The following is a 13,319-nucleotide window of genomic DNA, read 5'->3' as shown; positions in this document are numbered from 1 at the left end:
CACATTGATAGAACTGAAGAATGTATGAATTTATTTAGGCTCTCCAACAATGATAAATAAAAATGTATTCATTGTCATAAGAGTTTTGGAAAGGGGCTCCAGAGCCACATGGTTTGGTTTAGATAAATGTGCAAAACATCCACAAACTCACTGCTAAAGTAACTAAAATGAAAAAAAAAAAATTCTAATTTAATTTGTCATTAAATTTACATTTTTAGACTCATCTTGGGCACAAGGACTCCAATTCTCCTCAAAAGGACTGAACCTCCTTCATGGTTGGCAGAGGGCAGACTAATTCAACCTATCAGCCATATGGCACTGTACCCTGCTCATCTCCTCAGCTGATGATTATCCACTTAAACAGCTAATTGTGTCTTATACGTTGCCAGGTATGTAATATGGGCTTCTGCAGTATTCCAGCAATTTTATCTGAAGTTTTGAAGATATGATGTTATAATGGAAGTTCATGAGCAGAAAAATGTGATTCAGTTTTGAGTGTAAGCTGCTTTGACATACGTGCAGCCACAGAAACCTTTCAAACTTAAAAAGCTTGCGACACTTTAACCTTTCAAAGTTGTAATCAGGGTCTTGATTACTGTTACAGTTTTGGAGCAGTTTAAGTAAAAAGTGACTTGTTTTTACAGCCGTAAAGAAAGTTCATCAGCGATGTGATCAACTAATGTAAATCAGTGTTTTTCTAGATCAGAAAACATGTCCTTAACTGCTCCCGGCTCCACGGGCTTCACTTGACAAGAAAATGTAACCCTAAAAATGTAGCCACATGTCTAATCACCCCAATCAGGACTTGGGTCACAAGGTTCTGAGTTTGATTCCTGCTAAGGGCAATGCACGCCACAACATCGCCCTGATAATTTAAAATGGTTTATTGGGCAAGATTCCCACAAGAGTTTTTTAGATCTAAACCTTAATTAATAGGTAGAGCACTGTGACGCATTCATTTAGCTGCAGGCTGACTCCCTCTTGTTGCCTCCTTTCTTAAACTTCTCCATCTATTTAAACACTGTGTACTTATTGTATATCATCATGCTCAGCTGCTCCTGCTGCCTTTAATATAGTAAATATCAGAATAACAAGCCTTACTTTTATTAGAATTTATAGTTGCACAAGTTCAGAATTTAAATCAGCTTTAAATACAAAGATAGTCCTGACGACACTGTTCTGGTAATTGAAGTTGGTTACCTTTGCACTACTTTCTTTATCAAGTTAAGACCAAGGGTGCTTTCACACCTGCCCTGCTTGGTTCGGCTCAATCAAACTCAAGTGCGTTTGCCCCCTGAGTGCGGTTTGTTTGGGCAGGTGTGAACACAGCAATCGCACTCAGGTGTGCTCCAAAACAACCAGACTGAGACCTTCTTGAAGAGGTGGTCTCCGTCCGGTTACATACGAACTCTGGTGCGGTTCATTTGTGGTGAGAACATGTTGGGACCTGGATCCAAACCAACTGCAGTCACATGACACATTGTTTGGGTTAAACATGAGCATGTTACAGTCCTGGAGGATTATTAATGTGTGCCTCCTCCTGTACTGCCTTAATATGCACATTCAGCACATCCAGTGCATCAAAACATTGTTTTCTAGTTGGAGCCGTGCCTCGTTTTCAAACTGTATGGTTTGACTAAAATGAACAATGACAGCAATATAGTCCACGGTGAGCAGCGGTAAAATCAACCTGCGTGCCTGTGCAAGAGCAGCTTTCTCACGCAAGTCATTTTATCTGGTCCGCTTGTAAATGCTGCCGTAAGAACACAAACCAACTCTGGGTAATTATGCAACTTTGTAACTAAAGTAGTCCCTGATTCAGACCAAAGCAAGCTACTCTAGGTCTGAAAGACCCTAAGACTATATGTGTGGAAATTGCACATATGACCATCACTTATTAGACCTCTTCTTGACACTGTTTTTTTCTTCTTCTTTACTTTAAGCCTCTGTGCCAGCCATAACCGTGGCCGAAGGCATTATGTTCTCGGGTTGTCTGTGTGTACTGACATCTGCACCATTCTCGTGAACGCCATGTCTCAAGAACACCTTTAGGGAATTTCTTTGTATTTGGCAGATATGTTCACTTGGACTCAAGGATGAACTCATTGGATTTTATTGGTCAAAGGTTGAAGGTCAGTGCTACCTTGCACCCATTTCATTGCTGTGAACCTGATATTTCAAGAAGGCCTTGAGGGAATTTCCTCAAATTTCGCACAAACGTCCACATGGGCTCAAGAATGAACTAATCACCACAGTCACCATGACCTCACAAAACATGTTTTTGGTCATAACTCACAAGCGCATGGCACAGCACAGCACCGGAGAGCCAGCTCCTCAGGTCAAGACTCAGCCCATTTACATCTAAAGGACAAGGGACAGTCGAGGACAGCAATGTGCACATCTTGGGCAGAGAAGACAGATCGTTTTAAAGAGGCATGAAAGAACCCATTTACGTCAAATTGAAATGACCATTGTTAAACAGAGGGGGTGGCCTACGACACCACTTATCACCCACCTGTAATGCAGTCTTGAGATCCCTCCCCAGACGACTTAACACCCTTCACGCCTGGACCCATCTAACCCTAACAACACATGATGGCCGGGTGGATCAAAGACTCACATGTGCCCTTAAGGACTCTGAAACTCAGAGCTCACATGTGACCTCAACGACTCTGTAACGGTTCACACCCACACAAAGTTTAAAACCTGCAACTACACACTACTTCGTTAGAACTGAGGAAGCATCTTGGATGAGAGGTGGAACGTCTTCAAGAAATTCAAGCAAGTCCATTTGCCAACAGTGTAGCACTTAAAGTTGAAACTTCAATACTTTAGAATATGTAGCTTCTTTGCAGCAAAGTCTACATTTTAAGCATTGTCTATGGTCATGGCTACATCTGCACCTGGACAGACATTGATGTAAACTGTAACTTGGCTGGTTGGCGGAGGCATACAACAACAAGGCGGCAATTCTAGTTTTTATAAACATTCATTCCCATCTCAAGTGTGAGCTCACTTGTTACAACATGCACACTGTTGATCTGTCATTTCAAGTTTGAGTCCCTGCATTGCCAGAGGACATATGAGGTTGACATATTCTTTCGTATTCCATCACACCTACTCTTTCTCCGGCAAATGCCACTTTTCTCAGCGTCATATGCGTTCTTCAAGCAACAGTTGCAGCTGCAGCTTGGCAGCTCTCACTTTTTCCTGGAGAAGTCTTCTCTAGTTATTTTTAATACTTCTTCTACATTTAATATTCTGAATTTCCAAATTAGGCTCCAGCTGAGACGTTCGTGGTTACTTGTACACATGTCAGGGGCTGTATTAATGAAGTCATTACAGTTCCCCCTCTTGAGTTCCAAAGATAGATTTATAGTGCTTTCCAAGAGAAATTTCAACAGTGACTACACAGTCCTGTAGTGAAGTTCAGGAGCACATTGCACCTGTGGTCCTTTTCTGAAGTAAAACTAACAATGCAACAAGTTAAAGACGCTTCATGTATCTGTGGCTCAGAGATAGAGCTCGGAAGATGGGAAGATCAACGGTTCGATACCCGGCTCCTCCAGTCTGCATGTCTAAGTATTCTTGGGCAAGATACTGAACTCCAAATTGTGCTGGAGCACTGGTCCTGTCTCAGAATTAATCTAATTTTTACTCTGTCTTGTCTTGGTCTCAGGATTTTATTTCAAGACCAGTCGGCCACAACTGTGGGAATATCACTAAATTGCCTTTGCAAAAAAGGAGTGTTGTATAAAGATGGTTACACGGATTTAGCTCCTCCGAGTTTGCATTTGTTTTCTCATAGAAAACAACTTGCTCTGCCTTAGTCTTGGTCGGAATAGTAGAAATGTCATGGTATTTCCTGTTTCATCTTCTTTCCATTTTATGGCAGATTGTAACCACTGCTTTTGAGGTAGCATACTTCAACCATCTACTTTACCGGAGGCATCTTGCATCTATGAGACCTGATCTAGCAGTTCGTCAAAATAGTACTATCACTACTTTTCATGGATTTTTTTGGGTGCAGAGGTACTAATGCACATTTTTTAAATACAGAACGGGAGGTGTCCCCTGCTTCTCTCTCAAAATCTACGCCTATGCTTATGACTTTTATTTGGACACCTGCATTGGCCTCACTTCTATAGTGAATTAAATGGTTTAAACAAACTATTTCCCAAGGACCCCTGATTGAGAACCACTGGTGTAAGACAGTCCAAAAGTATTACAAAATATGACCAACTCTCTCCTGAATCTAGAAATTAGACTGCTATAACTTAAATTTGTGATATCATCAAGTATAAAGTCTGGAGCTGCTCTGTAGACAATGAAAGATGCTCTAGATGATGACATACAGCACCCAGGAGGATGTTTGATTATATGGGTACATTTTCTGTTTCAGAACTAAGAACACTAATATAGAATATAGCTCATCTGGGTATAAAAAAGAAAACAAATATTCTGGGGGTCCACAAAATCAGGCTCCCATTCATTGTCTATGAATCAGTGCCAGACCTTATACCTTATGACTTCACAAGTTTGAGACTTAAGGGCTTTCTCAAACCACCCCTACAACAGCTCCCTACCCACTTTCACTTTCTGTGTTCTGTGTTTCACTTTCTGCCACATAAAGTGCCATCCAAAACCAGCTACTAGGGAGTGGAAGTGGGTTACGAAACCCTCCAACAGCAAGCCTGCATCAATGACAACTCACTGACCACATGCTACACGATATTGTATTCGTGATGGCAGACGCTCCGTACAAATTAAGTTCCATGCGACTACCTTTAGAAATCTAGACTGCTCAAACTAAGATAGACATTTAATATATAGATGTTAAAATGTTCAGGTTACATTGCATTTAGGATAAGGTACACCCTTTTCTAGTCTCTAGAAAACAGTGGCAATCATTTGATTGTTCTGTTTTGTATGTTAAATAGTTACAGGAACTATTGCGAAAAAACAGGCAGCTTAGAAACGTCAGAGAGAAAATTAAAAGCTTTTTACAGAAAAAAACAAACAAAAGAAATGCCACCAAAAAAGCGTAGGAGTAAGATTTATCTGTATTTATTTCTTAATTTGTATGGAATTTTTTATCAGTCAATTTATCAAGTTATTTGTTTCTTTTTATGACAAAAGAATAATATATAACCATAAGGCAAACAATAGCAGCACATACAGATAAAAAAAAGTGCTACAAATACATATGAAGGCCATAAAATAAGATCACGCTTTATTTTTCTCCATGGTTACAACAGTTCCTGTTTCCGCCACAGAGAAGGGTGTTTGTCTCAGAGCTTGCTGCTGTATTTACACCCTACACATTGATGAAGGGAGCTTCATTCAGCTGTGAAGGTGACTACAGATGGAGTTACATTCCGTGACAGAGTGGGAGTGGGTAGGGTCCGGTTTGGGATGGGCCCTGAGTCTCTGGTTTCAGGCTTTGAGAGGGAGTTATTAATGTTCACAAATACTGATTGAATATTCCTCGGCCATGGAAATAACATATTGTAATCTGTTGTTTAGGTGGTGTTCAGCTTTAAACTGTCTGAAAAGTTGGAAATGTCTCTGGTGGAACAACTCATAGACATCTGAAATGAGAATGAATCATAGGAATGAATGAATAATTTATTTTAGTGTTGTTATTTTCATCCCTCATAGGACCATTCAGACACATTAATCAATAAGAAATCAAACATTCTGGCCTGTCAACCCACCATCATCCAACAACACAATACATAAATATCATCCAGGCATAAACAAAAAATATCAGGCAAAAAGAGACAAAAAAGCTCCCACAAACAATGCATAGATATCCCACAACAAAACATAAATGCAAAGCACAAACACAGCCCCCCCGAGTACAAGATATAACACACAGAGGTGTAAATATAGACAGTACAGGCAAGGCGGTTGCACTGGGGCTCATAGGATGACGGAGCCTATAGAGAAAGCAGGCCTTCCAACAGTGTGTTTGCCAGAGAACAGGCTCTTGTAACCCACTCAGATTGCCACCTCAGAAATATATATGTATATATATACTAGTCCACTCCATGCCCATTGAGTGCACAGTTGCCCACGTACAGTTCCACATGGTGTGTGTTTGGGATACAGGTCATAGGAAATTGCAGATTAAATAGTCAACTGAACCCATTAAGAAGAGCAATGTATTCAGACAGAGTTTTTGTGAATTTGATAGTACAATTGCTTTATTGAAAGTACAGTAGTACCATTGCCAATAGTGGGATAGTTAGTGGGCTTAGTAGTTCAGGTAGCACGTTGAAAAGCAGATAGTTAAAGTCATTGCCTTATAGAAGCTCAGTTTTAGTAAGTTTTCCAACTTTTGCCAAGAGGGAACTTTAGATATTGGTCCCTAGATTATGTTCACCGAGTTTCATGCAGATCGGTCAAACTTCCCAGGAAGCAATCGATATTAAGTGTTTTTCAAAAAATTCAAAATGGCGAATAATCTACATAACTGGAAGTTATGGGTTCCTCATGAGGAGAGGCATCTCTGTGCAAAGTTTCATGTCTCTATGACATACGGGGCATGAGATATGCCCATTCAAAGTTTGCAATTTCAATCGGTTGCTATAGCGCCCTCCCTTGGCCAACGGGTGTAATATTGCTTCATTCACATCCTCACATGACCCTCTACCACTGTGCCAAATTTCACATGGATTGACCAAGTCAGTGAGAAGAAAAACGTGGAACAGACACACCCACAGACAGAGTTTTCGTCATTATATAGTAAGATAAACAGTAATTTCTCAGTTTTGGCTTTGGCCATATTTCTTCAGCCCATGATTGTGTGCATTTAACATGGACCCGGTGTTTGTCGAATAGAGCTACCTGCTCAGACTGACCTATCAATGAAAGATCTATCAGACTGTAGTTAAAGTACAGTAGCTCATTCTGTCAGCTAGGAAATATCTATCAAAATGTGCTACTACCTCTGTGAATACAAGACATGATGCTACCCAGGGTTCCTTGGAGTTCATAGATGCTGGGTGATTTTGCACCTCCACTTAATCTACAGAGCTTCATAGATTTGGCTCCATATCTTATCAAGTTGTTTTCCCTTGTTGCCGTCTTCCGACATTGTCCTTTCAATGCACAGATAATATTTCATCAAGGTGAAGAGGAAGTGAAGATTCCTCCTATTTTTTCCAGTTTTGCAATATGAGATTCTTATAAACTAAAGACAAGAAAAGAATTTGCCATCCTGTTGAGTATCTTATTTTCCCAACATTCTGAAAGAGGCAAACACATTTGCAGGTTCTTGAAATCCATCCTTCAATATTCCTCAAAGTCTGTCTAATTTTCTCACAGTACCAAAAGACATGTATGAGGGAGTCACACTGAGTACCACATTTTAAACATTTATCTGAGGCACACGTGTCGAAAATATGAATTTAATCTCTACTGTAATATATTCTTTTCATTAACTTATGCTGAATTAAATGTAAATTGTCATTAGTGGTAACTGTAAGTTGTAAACATTCCTTTCATTTTTCTTTTGCATCTACTCTACCAAGATCTGCAGTCCATTTATTGAATATGTTTTGTAGCAGTTCTTCATTGCTCTCAACTTTGTTAAGAATATTATGTATATTAAACATCTCTTTTTATTCCCCCCTTTCTTTAGGATTTCTCCTGTCTCAGTTGAGGATCTACTCCCAAGATCAAGATCATGATCGAGAATCGCCGAAGGACTGACTAGCCACTGCTTCCCTCCCACGTCACTGTTTACGTCACACGCTGAGCTACATGTTTTGTTACTTGCTCACGCCCCCCATTGCCCCGAAAAAGGCGCTTTCTGTATAAACAAAAGTAGACAGGCGGCATTTTGCCACACTCCCCGATTTTGTTTTTAGCGGCCAATGCTGAAAAAAGACTGATTTGGCTGCAAATTTGCACAATTCCTGTCTAAAAAGGGCTATTGATGCACCTGTGAAGGTAAAGAGGGTGTTAGGTTTCAGAAGCAAGTTAAACAGTGAGTAGATACTTCATGTATAATGCTGCCTCAGAGTTCTCCACCCTGACCAGAATACAGTTCTCTGAAATAACAATGAATACTTACTGTGGTCATATTAAAGACATTGAACATTGTGCAACATATTGTCAACCACAATATGGGTGGAACCCTTTTGCTAAAGCTCTGACAAAACTTCAGCTTGTAAATGGTTTGTAAGGCAGGGGATGACTTAACCTGCTTCTTGAATAGCTTCCACTTTAGTGGTAGCGGCAAGTTATGAAATAATAAGGTCTGCAGGGGAAAAGAGGGTCCCCTGGGAGAACGGCATGACAGCAGCCCACGGAAGGAAGTGCTTCGAGCTGGCAGCGGAGTGCCAAGGGGCTGGCTGGAAAGCCAGAGTTTATCCCGCGGAGGTCGGATGCAGAGGCTTTGTTGGCAAATCAGTAGTCCAACCATTCCATGGTGCTTGAATGGCAGGGTCAAATCTGCGGAAGGCCGTGAAGGAGCTAGGAGAGGAGGCCGAGAAAGAGAAAGACAATTGTTGGGGGACAACACCCCAATAAAGGCAGTTGCAGGGGGTGGCAGGGAGATGTCCCTTATTTGCCGAAACATCAGTGAAGGGTGGCCTCCAACTGACGACCCTGCAGCTAACCTTATGGCACCGGTGGAAGTGCAACAGGGCAAATGCCGAAGCAGGAAACAACACCTCACCTGTACAAAGAACTGCACATATTTGTTTTTAAGATATTGCGGGCTGTTCATCATTTGTTTTGTAAATGGATGAATGTTTTCAGAATGTACTCCTTTGTTTTACTGGTGCGGCCCAACTGAGATCAAACTGGGCTGTACGTGGCCCATGAACCAAAATAAGTTTGACACCCCTGTTCTAGATTTGTAGCTTATATTTATCTTTTAATTCCTGAAATGAAAAAATAAATAAATAAATAAAAAGAATTATGATAGATAATGTCAGCTTATCCATGCCTCCCAGTTTAGCTGGGTGTTTCCAATAGTTATTGATGAGTTGTTGCCTGGGAATTTCTATTTCTTTACCTAGTATTTTTTGCTTTCTGAAAATATAAATTAACAAATATCAAGAAAATATAAATAAAGGGATGTAAAAAGTACAGAATTTCCCTCTGAAATGTTATGAAGTGGAAGTTTAACGTTAAAAAAACACAGCGAGGTAGGATAGTGCTGAAGAGAGACACAAGCTGAGCAGGAAGTGGCGGCCATTTTGAATGCGCCCACAGAGAGGCGCTGTGGCTCCACACAAAACCTCCCCTCCATGTTACCGGGACGTCGTCGACAAACCCGGCCTACCTGAGCGTCTACCTGCTCACCACGGCTCAGCTCAGGTAGGCATCAGTATTCAGCATATAACCCGTTTCCATCACTGTGTTCAAATGGTGAATGCACCGATTAGAGAGAATGTCAATTAATGCTAAATCAGTTTGAAGACATGGCTGCTGGCTCCGGCTCCTCTCTCTGCTTCTCCTCCAGCTCAGCTAAAAGTCTGCTAATGCCAATCACTGGCCATCTCTCTCCCCTCGTCTGCACTTTCTTTTTTTTCCACAGAGAGTGGGCACACAATTCTCCTCTTAAGTGTTTTATTTGTTTATATGCTAATATCGAGATGAAAGTTAGCTAACAGAGATGGAAGGCTAGGAGTGTAAACAGCGCTGTGTGTGGGCGCGTGAGCTCAACCCCGTGCTTTTTACATTGGTGGAGTTTGCTCAGCGGGTTCATTCACAAGTGCGACTAAAAAAGGCCAAAGCGAGGCACGTCTTAGATGCAAATTTAAATGGAAACTGTTGAAATATGCATTTCACTTAAGCCAATCCATCTTTTGTTATTTCAAGCCACTGACATTCAGAGAGGTAAAGTAGCTGTTATGGGGATTAAATGAGCTGGTAATGGCCCCTGTGATATAGAAAGCCACCTTCAAGCCACGCTGAAAGACATCTCCCATCTTTATAAACAATTGGAGCTAATGTAGTCGCGCACACACAGCAGACTCCATCCCTCTCTCCTCTCATTGTCTGTCTGTCTTCAACAGATACTAATTGTGTGGGGAGGTAAACATGGCAGTCAAGTGGAGAGGACGGCAAGTCAAGCGTGAATATCAATCTCCCCACATCAGTGTCATCAGATGACTTTGACTGAGTTGAGGCGGGCTCATTAGAGCGATGGAGCCACAATAACATCCAGGTGTGGGGCCCTGAAGTTATGGAAGCCTGCAGAGCTCACTGGTTAACAGGTGAGTGTGTGACAGGGCTGTGGGTGTTCATACTGTGTGTGCCGGTCCTTAAAAAGTCTCAAAGGCTAACACCACCTAAATTAAGAATTTCAATATGTCACTTCGATGGTATAGTAAAGTTCAACCAGTAATTGTGAGCACAAGCTTTCCTCTCTTAAAACCAGACACCAAAGAAATAAGTATCAAACTTGTGATGAAGCTGCTCCATAAACAGTGAATACCCATTCATTCATTTCCGTGACTGTTAATCCTGTTAGGGATCTCAAGGAGGCTGGAGCCTATCCCAGCTGACATTGGGTGAGAGGTGGGGTACACCCTGGACAGGTCGCCCGACTCTCTCAAAACTGGCACACACAGGCAGACAACCATTCACACTCACATTCACACCTACGGACAATTTAGAGTCACCAGTTAACCTGCATGTCTTTGGACTGTGGGAGGAAGCTGGAGTACCCGGAGAAAACCCACGGTGACACGGGGAGAACATGCAGACTCCTCACCCAAATGAGCTTAATTCTGTAGCTTCTTTGTAGGTGACGTCATACATCTGTGCAATGTCAAGATGGAGGGCAGGCAAGTGGAGGCAAAGACTACCAACACTGGACAGATGTCTATGATTTGTGTTGTTTGCGGCTGCTGCAATCGATCAAATTGTGAAAAAACAAAGCCCTCTTGGAAAAAGTGGGACATAAAGGGGAGTAGGTGGGAAAAAAGTCACTGAGAAACAGCAACATGTTGATCACAAACCTCCATCTTAACCTGCTGCTTGCAGGTTCATCTAACCCTTTTTATGTATATAGATTTATCACTTTCTGCCCTCCATCTGAATTTTGCACATCATAATCAGGAGTGTTGTAGTGTGGGGGACAGTGGGACTGAATACCCAGGGTCCCAACTGGAGGGGGTGTCCCGAAAGCCTGGAATGAAAAGTTTGGTTTTGTGTGCAGCTTCTTATTTCGAAGTAATTTGTGCCATACATTAATTAAAATTAGCTGAATGAGTCGGCTGAAAGACTGAACTTATGAGAAGAAACAGTGGAAGCTTTCTGAGGCCCCCCTCACAAAATGGTTTAGTCTGCCTAGGACTCATCATTAAAAGCAATGAGAACCGAGTGAGTGACTGCTTGTGCTGCTAAAGCATCAATGTACACTGTCATGTCTTTTCCCAAGAACGGGAAACTGTGGTTCCAAAAAGGAAAAGATAGAACCATAGGAAAGGGAAAGAAAGCAAACTGATGTAAAAAAAAAAAATTTAGAAGGTGTGTGAGAGACATGGCTCAAGAGAGGAAGAGCAGGGGGCCCACACAGACTGCTAATGCATAAAGCCCAGAATTCTGTGCTGCACTCCTGGTCGTAATAGTCGCATGACTACAAATAAGCTATTATAATCTACCCATATACTCAGAACTTTCCTCTGGTGCTCTCAGTGTCATCTATAACATCTTCCCCAATTTATTGTCTATGGAGCAGCTCCAGACTTTATCCCCATATGACATCACAAAAATGAATTTTAGCACTGTAGTTTTTGGATTTGGGAGAGAGTTGTTTATTTTTACCAATATTGGACCATAGAAATAACGTGTATGAAATTTTTAATAATTAAAGTTCCCCTTTAAATTGTCTTTCAATTCAATTTAATACATATTAGACCTTAAAAGTCGTTAATTAGTCTTGTCTAATTGCTACAAACGTCCTTTCTAATTTAATTTATCCATTTTTGTATATTCTTTTTGTCAAATAAATCAAGCTCTTCTGCATAAAAATCCAAACTTCTGATGTGAAAAAGCTTTCAAACCTACCGCAGAACATAATACTGTTATTTTTTACTAGGGCTGACCTGAATGCCTTGAAGCTTTAAAGCTACAATCGTTGGCATGGTGATCAACATGCGATCAGTATTTCAATGCTTCATTTCTTCTTTTGTTTTTTTTTACACTAGGAACGTGGTGGAGGAAACTGAAAAGAGGTGGCAAGTGTCAGAAGCAGATGAGGCCAGCGTCCTCAGCGCAGTCATTGACCCTTCGCTTCAAGCAGTTAAGCTGTCTGTCTAAAAGGAACAGGTGAGAACAATTGTGGATGGTTATCCTCAGCTGGCAGCTACGGTGAAGCACTTGCTTTGCATCTAGTGTGTGCAGAAACATTATGTGCAGTGGTCTACCTATTTCTTTTGTCTCACACTCACCATGCAGCTGCGCTAAGTCCTACCAAAGTCGGGTCGGGTTTGGGTGCCTGACTGGCATTTATGAATAGACTTAATTACACAGCTTTGTCAAAAACTTGGTGCTGATTGGTCAGTTATGGCATTCAATGGTCCGTTATTTCTGAGGAGCAGACCTTTACTATGAATAGCAGACTGTTGCTATGGATGCAGTTCTCATTACAGAGCCTTAGCGGAAGCAATACATTCATTTTTAAATCAAAATTTTGTATCATATCAAGATTGGAAATCAACTTGTTTTGTCCACCTGTCACTGTGGCTTGAGGCAGCCACTCCGTAGATTACTTTTGTATTTTTTGGCTGGTAAGTGAAGCAAATCTGAAAAAAGATGCCAGGCGCACACTCTAAGACTCGATGCAAAAATATGTACTTGAATAAAAGAAAATATTTTTGCATCGAGTCTTAGAGTGTGCGCCTGGCATCTTTTTTCAAATTTGTATTTTTTCGTCAATGGTCAGCACCTCTCCAACCCTGGTGTGCGCTCCTCCTCTCTCTTCAAGTGAAGCAAATCTAACAGCCACTTGCATATTTTACGAGCATTTGGCTGGTTTGTAGTGCTAAATTCCAACCCTGGTCATATTATTAATTTCTTTAATAAGTAGCCGTGCAATAGTTGGGATAATGTGCTGTAAGTGGGTCAAAAAAAGATTTGTCCGTTGTCTTAAATTCAGTTAAAAAACATCTTAGAAAAGGTTTTAAAAAGCATTAAATTAAAGTGTCAGATACCTGTGGACACCCTGCCTGAGTATATTCCAACCTGCCCCTGCACTGAGGTGTCACCAGGGTTCAGGGAGGAAATGTCACACACACCTCTGCATGTATTCGCGCAGACACGTTGAGCCGCACGAGCTCATGGCTGTAAAT

Source organism: Epinephelus fuscoguttatus, linkage group LG22 (assembly GCF_011397635.1).
Source record: "Epinephelus fuscoguttatus linkage group LG22, E.fuscoguttatus.final_Chr_v1".
Taxonomy (NCBI): domain Eukaryota; kingdom Metazoa; phylum Chordata; class Actinopteri; order Perciformes; family Serranidae; genus Epinephelus; species Epinephelus fuscoguttatus.
The sequence above is the reverse complement of the archived record's forward strand: the minus strand, read 5'-3'. Positions refer to the sequence as shown.